Consider the following 9,750-nt stretch of genomic DNA (forward strand, 5'->3'; position numbering starts at 1 on the left):
TAGGGTTAGGGTTCCGCTTGGCCGATTGACTCCAAATTGACCACAAATGTCGGCGGTGCTGGCGGAAAGAAAAAAAAGCAGTTTTTATTGGATTCCGGTGGAATTTGTATTTTTGGTGAATATTTTAAAGAAAAAAGTGGCCATTTTTCATGAAAACCTCGGGCCATTTTTTCAATAGCTTCCAGGTCTTTGGACCGATTGACTCGAAATCGCTCCCAAATGTGGTCCTATAGCGGCTGAACGAGACACAGCAGTCCCCACCGGATTCCGGTGGAATTTGTATTTTTGGCGAATATTTTAGTGAAAAGGGACAGTGTTTCAGGAGACTGGCTTAAGGCTGGGGTTAGGGTTAGGGTTAGGGTTAGGGTTATGGGGCTAGGGTTAGGGTTAGGGTTCCGCTTGGCCGATTGACTCCAAATTGACCACAAATGTCGGCGGTGCTGGCGGAAAGAAAAAAAAGCAGTTTTTATTGGATTCCGGTGGAATTTGTATTTTTGGTGAATATTTTAAAGAAAAAAGTGGCCATTTTTCATGAAAACCTCGGGCCATTTTTTCAATAGCTTCCAGGTCTTTGGACCGATTGACTCGAAATCGCTCCCAAATGTGGTCCTATAGCGGCTGAACGAGACACAGCAGTCCCCACCGGATTCCGGTGGAATTTGTATTTTTGGCGAATATTTTAGTGAAAAGGGACAGTGTTTCAGGAGACTGGCTTAAGGCTGGGGTTAGGGTTAGGGTTATGGGGCTAGGGTTAGGGTTAGGGTTCCGCTTGGCCGATTGACTCCAAATTGACCACAAATGTCGGCGGTGCTGGCGGAAAGAAAAAAAAGCAGTTTTTATTGGATTCCGGTGGAATTTGTATTTTTGGTGAATATTTTAAAGAAAAAAGTGGCCATTTTTCATGAAAGCCTCGGGCCATTTTTTCAATAGCTTCCAGGTCTTTGGACCGATTGACTCGAAATCGCTCCCAAATGTGGTCCTATAGCGGCTGAACGAGACACAGCAGTCCCCACCGGATTCCGGTGGAATTTGTATTTTTGGCGAATATTTTAGTGAAAAGGGACAGTGTTTCAGGAGACTGGCTTAAGGCTGGGGTTAGGGTTAGGGTTAGGGTTATGGGGCTAGGGTTAGGGTTAGGGTTCCGCTTGGCCGATTGACTCCAAATTGACCACAAATGTCGGCGGTGCTGGCGGAAAGAAAAAAAAGCAGTTTTTATTGGATTCCGGTGGAATTTGTATTTTTGGTGAATATTTTAAAGAAAAAAGTGGCCATTTTTCATGAAAACCTCGGGCCATTTTTTCAATAGCTTCCAGGTTTTTGGACCGATTGACTCGAAATCGCTCCCAAATGTGGTCCTATAGCGGCTGAACGAGACACAGCAGTCCCCGCCGGATTCCGGTGGAATTTGTATTTTTGGCGAATATTTTAGTGAAAAGGGACAGTGTTTCAGGAGACTGGCTTAAGGCTGGGGTTAGGGTTAGGGTTAGGGTTAGGGTTCCTCTTGGCCGATTGACTCCAAATTGACCACAAATGTCGGCGGTGCTGGCGGAAAGAAAAAAAAAGCAGTTTTTATTGGATTCCGGTGGAATTTGTATTTTTGGTGAATATTTTAAAGAAAAAAGTGGCCATTTTTCATGAAAACCTCGGGCCATTTTTTCAATAGCTTCCAGGTCTTTGGACCGATTGACTCGAAATCGCTCCCAAATGTGGTCCTATAGCGGCTGAACGAGACACAGCAGTCCCCACCGGATTCCGGTGGAATTTGTATTTTTGGCGAATATTTTAGTGAAAAGGGACAGTGTTTCAGGAGACTGGCTTAAGGCTGGGGTTAGGGTTAGGGTTAGGGTTAGGGTTATGGGGCTAGGGTTAGGGTTAGGGTTCCGCTTGGCCGATTGACTCCAAATTGACCACAAATGTCGGCGGTGCTGGCGGAAAGAAAAAAAAGCAGTTTTTATTGGATTCCGGTGGAATTTGTATTTTTGGTGAATATTTTAAAGAAAAAAGTGGCCATTTTTCATGAAAACCTCGGGCCATTTTTTCAATAGCTTCCAGGTCTTTGGACCGATTGACTCGAAATCGCTCCCAAATGTGGTCCTATAGCGGCTGAACGAGACACAGCAGTCCCCACCGGATTCCGGTGGAATTTGTATTTTTGGCGAATATTTTAGTGAAAAGGGACAGTGTTTCAGGAGACTGGCTTAAGGCTGGGGTTAGGGTTAGGGTTATGGGGCTAGGGTTAGGGTTAGGGTTCCGCTTGGCCGATTGACTCCAAATTGACCACAAATGTCGGCGGTGCTGGCGGAAAGAAAAAAAAGCAGTTTTTATTGGATTCCGGTGGAATTTGTATTTTTGGTGAATATTTTAAAGAAAAAAGTGGCCATTTTTCATGAAAGCCTCGGGCCATTTTTTCAATAGCTTCCAGGTCTTTGGACCGATTGACTCGAAATCGCTCCCAAATGTGGTCCTATAGCGGCTGAACGAGACACAGCAGTCCCCACCGGATTCCGGTGGAATTTGTATTTTTGGCGAATATTTTAGTGAAAAGGGACAGTGTTTCAGGAGACTGGCTTAAGGCTGGGGTTAGGGTTAGGGTTAGGGTTATGGGGCTAGGGTTAGGGTTAGGGTTCCGCTTGGCCGATTGACTCCAAATTGACCACAAATGTCGGCGGTGCTGGCGGAAAGAAAAAAAAGCAGTTTTTATTGGATTCCGGTGGAATTTGTATTTTTGGTGAATATTTTAAAGAAAAAAGTGGCCATTTTTCATGAAAACCTCGGGCCATTTTTTCAATAGCTTCCAGGTTTTTGGACCGATTGACTCGAAATCGCTCCCAAATGTGGTCCTATAGCGGCTGAACGAGACACAGCAGTCCCCGCCGGATTCCGGTGGAATTTGTATTTTTGGCGAATATTTTAGTGAAAAGGGACAGTGTTTCAGGAGACTGGCTTAAGGCTGGGGTTAGGGTTAGGGTTAGGGTTAGGGTTCCTCTTGGCCGATTGACTCCAAATTGACCACAAATGTCGGCGGTGCTGGCGGAAAGAAAAAAAAAGCAGTTTTTATTGGATTCCGGTGGAATTTGTATTTTTGGTGAATATTTTAGTGAAAAGGGACAGTGTTTCAGGAGACTGGCTTAAGGCTGGGGTTAGGGTTAGGGTTAGGGTTAGGGTTATGGGGCTAGGGTTAGGGTTAGGGTTCCGCTTGGCCGATTGACTCCAAATTGACCACAAATGTCGGCGGTGCTGGCGGAAAGAAAAAAAAGCAGTTTTTATTGGATTCCGGTGGAATTTGTATTTTTGGTGAATATTTTAAAGAAAAAAGTGGCCATTTTTCATGAAAACCTCGGGCCATTTTTTCAATAGCTTCCAGGTCTTTGGACCGATTGACTCGAAATCGCTCCCAAATGTGGTCCTATAGCGGCTGAACGAGACACAGCAGTCCCCACCGGATTCCGGTGGAATTTGTATTTTTGGCGAATATTTTAGTGAAAAGGGACAGTGTTTCAGGAGACTGGCTTAAGGCTGGGGTTAGGGTTAGGGTTAGGGTTAGGGTTATGGGGCTAGGGTTAGGGTTAGGGTTCCGCTTGGCCGATTGACTCCAAATTGACCACAAATGTCGGCGGTGCTGGCGGAAAGAAAAAAAAGCAGTTTTTATTGGATTCCGGTGGAATTTGTATTTTTGGTGAATATTTTAAAGAAAAAAGTGGCCATTTTTCATGAAAACCTCGGGCCATTTTTTCAATAGCTTCCAGGTCTTTGGACCGATTGACTCGAAATCGCTCCCAAATGTGGTCCTATAGCGGCTGAACGAGACACCGCAGTCCCCACCGGATTCCGGTGGAATTTGTATTTTTGGCGAATATTTTAGTGAAAAGGGACAGTGTTTCAGGAGACTGGCTTAAGGCTGGGGTTAGGGTTAGGGTTAGGGTTATGGGGCTAGGGTTAGGGTTAGGGTTCCGCTTGGCCGATTGACTCCAAATTGACCACAAATGTCGGCGGTGCTGGCGGAAAGAAAAAAAAGCAGTTTTTATTGGATTCCGGTGGAATTTGTATTTTTGGTGAATATTTTAAAGAAAAAAGTGGCCATTTTTCATGAAAACCTCGGGCCATTTTTTCAATAGCTTCCAGGTCTTTGGACCGATTGACTCGAAATCGCTCCCAAATGTGGTCCTATAGCGGCTGAACGAGACACCGCAGTCCCCACCGGATTCCGGTGGAATTTGTATTTTTGGCGAATATTTTAGTGAAAAGGGACAGTGTTTCAGGAGACTGGCTTAAGGCTGGGGTTAGGGTTAGGGTTAGGGTTATGGGGCTAGGGTTAGGGTTAGGGTTCCGCTTGGCCGATTGACTCCAAATTGACCACAAATGTCGGCGGTGCTGGCGGAAAGAAAAAAAAGCAGTTTTTATTGGATTCCGGTGGAATTTGTATTTTTGGTGAATATTTTAAAGAAAAAAGTGGCCATTTTTCATGAAAACCTCGGGCCATTTTTTCAATAGCTTCCAGGTCTTTGGACCAATTGACTCGAACTCGCTCCCAAATGTGGTCCTATAGCGGCTGAACGAGACACAGCAGTCCCCACCGGATTCCGGTGGAATTTGTATTTTTGGCGAATATTTTAGTGAAAAGGGACAGTGTTTCAGGAGACTGGCTTAAGGCTGGGGTTAGGGTTAGGGTTAGGGTTAGGGTTATGGGGCTAGGGTTAGGGTTAGGGTTCCGCTTGGCCGATTGACTCCAAATTGACCACAAATGTCGGCGGTGCTGGCGGAAAGAAAAAAAAGCAGTTTTTATTGGATTCCGGTGGAATTTGTATTTTTGGTGAATATTTTAAAGAAAAAAGTGGCCATTTTTCATGAAAACCTCGGGCCATTTTTTCAATAGCTTCCAGGTCTTTGGACCGATTGACTCGAAATCGCTCCCAAATGTGGTCCTATAGCGGCTGAACGAGACACAGCAGTCCCCACCGGATTCTGGTGGAATTTGTATTTTTGGCGAATATTTTAGTGAAAAGGGACAGTGTTTCAGGAGACTGGCTTAAGGCTGGGGTTAGGGTTAGGGTTAGGGTTAGGGTTCCTCTTGGCCGATTGACTCCAAATTGACCACAAATGTCGGCGGTGCTGGCGGAAAGAAAAAAAAAGCAGTTTTTATTGGATTCCGGTGGAATTTGTATTTTTGGTGAATATTTTAAAGAAAAAAGTGGCCATTTTTCATGAAAACCTCGGGCCATTTTTTCAATAGCTTCCAGGTCTTTGGACCGATTGACTCGAAATCGCTCCCAAATGTGGTCCTATAGCGGCTGAACGAGACACAGCAGTCCCCACCGGATTCCGGTGGAATTTGTATTTTTGGCGAATATTTTAGTGAAAAGGGACAGTGTTTCAGGAGACTGGCTTAAGGCTGGGGTTAGGGTTAGGGTTAGGGTTAGGGTTATGGGGCTAGGGTTAGGGTTAGGGTTCCGCTTGGCCGATTGACTCCAAATTGACCACAAATGTCGGCGGTGCTGGCGGAAAGAAAAAAAAGCAGTTTTTATTGGATTCCGGTGGAATTTGTATTTTTGGTGAATATTTTAAAGAAAAAAGTGGCCATTTTTCATGAAAACCTCGGGCCATTTTTTCAATAGCTTCCAGGTCTTTGGACCGATTGACTCGAAATCGCTCCCAAATGTGGTCCTATAGCGGCTGAACGAGACACAGCAGTCCCCACCGGATTCTGGTGGAATTTGTATTTTTGGCGAATATTTTAGTGAAAAGGGACAGTGTTTCAGGAGACTGGCTTAAGGCTGGGGTTAGGGTTAGGGTTAGGGTTAGGGTTATGGGGCTAGGGTTAGGGTTAGGGTTCCGCTTGGCCGATTGACTCCAAATTGACCACAAATGTCGGCGGTGCTGGCGGAAAGAAAAAAAAGCAGTTTTTATTGGATTCCGGTGGAATTTGTATTTTTGGTGAATATTTTAAAGAAAAAAGTGGCCATTTTTCATGAAAACCTCGGGCCATTTTTTCAATAGCTTCCAGGTCTTTGGACCGATTGACTCGAAATCACTCCCAAATGTGGTCCTATAGCGGCTGAACGAGACACCGCAGTCCCCACCGGATTCCGGTGGAATTTGTATTTTTGGCGAATATTTTAGTGAAAAGGGACAGTGTTTCAGGAGACTGGCTTAAGGCTGGGGTTAGGGTTAGGGTTAGGGTTATGGGGCTAGGGTTAGGGTTAGGGTTCCGCTTGGCCGATTGACTCCAAATTGACCACAAATGTCGGCGGTGCTGGCGGAAAGAAAAAAAAGCAGTTTTTATTGGATTCCGGTGGAATTTGTATTTTTGGTGAATATTTTAAAGAAAAAAGTGGCCATTTTTCATGAAAACCTCGGGCCATTTTTTCAATAGCTTCCAGGTCTTTGGACCAATTGACTCGAACTCGCTCCCAAATGTGGTCCTATAGCGGCTGAACGAGACACAGCAGTCCCCACCGGATTCCGGTGGAATTTGTATTTTTGGCGAATATTTTAGTGAAAAGGGACAGTGTTTCAGGAGACTGGCTTAAGGCTGGGGTTAGGGTTAGGGTTAGGGTTAGGGTTATGGGGCTAGGGTTAGGGTTAGGGTTCCGCTTGGCCGATTGACTCCAAATTGACCACAAATGTCGGCGGTGCTGGCGGAAAGAAAAAAAAGCAGTTTTTATTGGATTCCGGTGGAATTTGTATTTTTGGTGAATATTTTAAAGAAAAAAGTGGCCATTTTTCATGAAAACCTCGGGCCATTTTTTCAATAGCTTCCAGGTCTTTGGACCGATTGACTCGAAATCGCTCCCAAATGTGGTCCTATAGCGGCTGAACGAGACACAGCAGTCCCCACCGGATTCCGGTGGAATTTGTATTTTTGGCGAATATTTTAGTGAAAAGGGACAGTGTTTCAGGAGACTGGCTTAAGGCTGGGGTTAGGGTTAGGGTTAGGGTTAGGGTTATGGGGCTAGGGTTAGGGTTAGGGTTCCGCTTGGCCGATTGACTCCAAATTGACCACAAATGTCGGCGGTGCTGGCGGAAAGAAAAAAAAGCAGTTTTTATTGGATTCCGGTGGAATTTGTATTTTTGGTGAATATTTTAAAGAAAAAAGTGGCCATTTTTCATGAAAACCTCGGGCCATTTTTTCAATAGCTTCCAGGTCTTTGGACCGATTGACTCGAAATCGCTCCCAAATGTGGTCCTATAGCGGCTGAACGAGACACAGCAGTCCCCACCGGATTCCGGTGGAATTTGTATTTTTGGCGAATATTTTAGTGAAAAGGGACAGTGTTTCAGGAGACTGGCTTAAGGCTGGGGTTAGGGTTAGGGTTAGGGTTAGGGTTATGGGGCTAGGGTTAGGGTTAGGGTTCCGCTTGGCCGATTGACTCCAAATTGACCACAAATGTCGGCGGTGCTGGCGGAAAGAAAAAAAAGCAGTTTTTATTGGATTCCGGTGGAATTTGTATTTTTGGTGAATATTTTAAAGAAAAAAGTGGCCATTTTTCATGAAAACCTCGGGCCATTTTTTCAATAGCTTCCAGGTCTTTGGACCGATTGACTCGAAATCGCTCCCAAATGTGGTCCTATAGCGGCTGAACGAGACACAGCAGTCCCCACCGGATTCTGGTGGAATTTGTATTTTTGGCGAATATTTTAGTGAAAAGGGACAGTGTTTCAGGAGACTGGCTTAAGGCTGGGGTTAGGGTTAGGGTTAGGGTTAGGGTTATGGGGCTAGGGTTAGGGTTAGGGTTCCGCTTGGCCGATTGACTCCAAATTGACCACAAATGTCGGCGGTGCTGGCGGAAAGAAAAAAAAGCAGTTTTTATTGGATTCCGGTGGAATTTGTATTTTTGGTGAATATTTTAAAGAAAAAAGTGGCCATTTTTCATGAAAACCTCGGGCCATTTTTTCAATAGCTTCCAGGTCTTTGGACCGATTGACTCGAAATCGCTCCCAAATGTGGTCCTATAGCGGCTGAACGAGACACCGCAGTCCCCACCGGATTCCGGTGGAATTTGTATTTTTGGCGAATATTTTAGTGAAAAGGGACAGTGTTTCAGGAGACTGGCTTAAGGCTGGGGTTAGGGTTAGGGTTAGGGTTATGGGGCTAGGGTTAGGGTTAGGGTTCCGCTTGGCCGATTGACTCCAAATTGACCACAAATGTCGGCGGTGCTGGCGGAAAGAAAAAAAAGCAGTTTTTATTGGATTCCGGTGGAATTTGTATTTTTGGTGAATATTTTAAAGAAAAAAGTGGCCATTTTTCATGAAAACCTCGGGCCATTTTTTCAATAGCTTCCAGGTCTTTGGACCAATTGACTCGAACTCGCTCCCAAATGTGGTCCTATAGCGGCTGAACGAGACACAGCAGTCCCCACCGGATTCCGGTGGAATTTGTATTTTTGGCGAATATTTTAGTGAAAAGGGACAGTGTTTCAGGAGACTGGCTTAAGGCTGGGGTTAGGGTTAGGGTTAGGGTTAGGGTTATGGGGCTAGGGTTAGGGTTAGGGTTCCGCTTGGCCGATTGACTCCAAATTGACCACAAATGTCGGCGGTGCTGGCGGAAAGAAAAAAAAGCAGTTTTTATTGGATTCCGGTGGAATTTGTATTTTTGGTGAATATTTTAAAGAAAAAAGTGGCCATTTTTCATGAAAACCTCGGGCCATTTTTTCAATAGCTTCCAGGTCTTTGGACCGATTGACTCGAAATCGCTCCCAAATGTGGTCCTATAGCGGCTGAACGAGACACAGCAGTCCCCACCGGATTCCGGTGGAATTTGTATTTTTGGCGAATATTTTAGTGAAAAGGGACAGTGTTTCAGGAGACTGGCTTAAGGCTGGGGTTAGGGTTAGGGTTAGGGTTAGGGTTATGGGGCTAGGGTTAGGGTTAGGGTTCCGCTTGGCCGATTGACTCCAAATTGACCACAAATGTCGGCGGTGCTGGCGGAAAGAAAAAAAAAGCAGTTTTTATTGGATTCCGGTGGAATTTGTATTTTTGGTGAATATTTTAAAGAAAAAAGTGGCCATTTTTCATGAAAACCTCGGGCCATTTTTTCAATAGCTTCCAGGTCTTTGGACCGATTGACTCGAACTCGCTCCCAAATGTGGTCCTATAGCGGCTGAACGAGACACAGCAGTCCCCACCGGATTCCGGTGGAATTTGTATTTTTGGCGAATATTTTAGTGAAAAGGGACAGTGTTTCAGGAGACTGGCTTAAGGCTGGGGTTAGGGTTAGGGTTATGGGGCTAGGGTTAGGGTTAGGGTTCCGCTTGGCCGATTGACTCCAAATTGACCACAAATGTCGGCGGTGCTGGCGGAAAGAAAAAAAAGCAGTTTTTATTGGATTCCGGTGGAATTTGTATTTTTGGTGAATATTTTAAAGAAAAAAGTGGCCATTTTTCATGAAAACCTCGGGCCATTTTTTCAATAGCTTCCAGGTCTTTGGACCGATTGACTCGAAATCGCTCCCAAATGTGGTCCTATACTGGCTGAACGAGACACAGCAGTTCCCATTGGATTCCGGTGAAATTTGTATTTTTGGTGAATATTTTAGTGAAAAGGTACAATGTTTCATGAGACTGCCTTAAGGCTGGGGCTAGGGTTAGGGTTAGGGTTAGGGTTAGGGTTAGGGCTAGGGTTAGGGTTAGGGTTAGGGTTAGGGCTAGGGTTAGGGTTAGGGTTAGGGTTACGGTCGTCTTTTGACCGAATGACTCGAAATTCGGCACGAATGTGGTCCTCTACTGGCTGAACGAGGGAGAGCAGTTCCCATTG

The sequence above is a fragment of the Pagrus major genome, chromosome 5 (genome assembly GCF_040436345.1).
Source record: "Pagrus major chromosome 5, Pma_NU_1.0".
Lineage (NCBI taxonomy): Eukaryota > Metazoa > Chordata > Actinopteri > Spariformes > Sparidae > Pagrus > Pagrus major.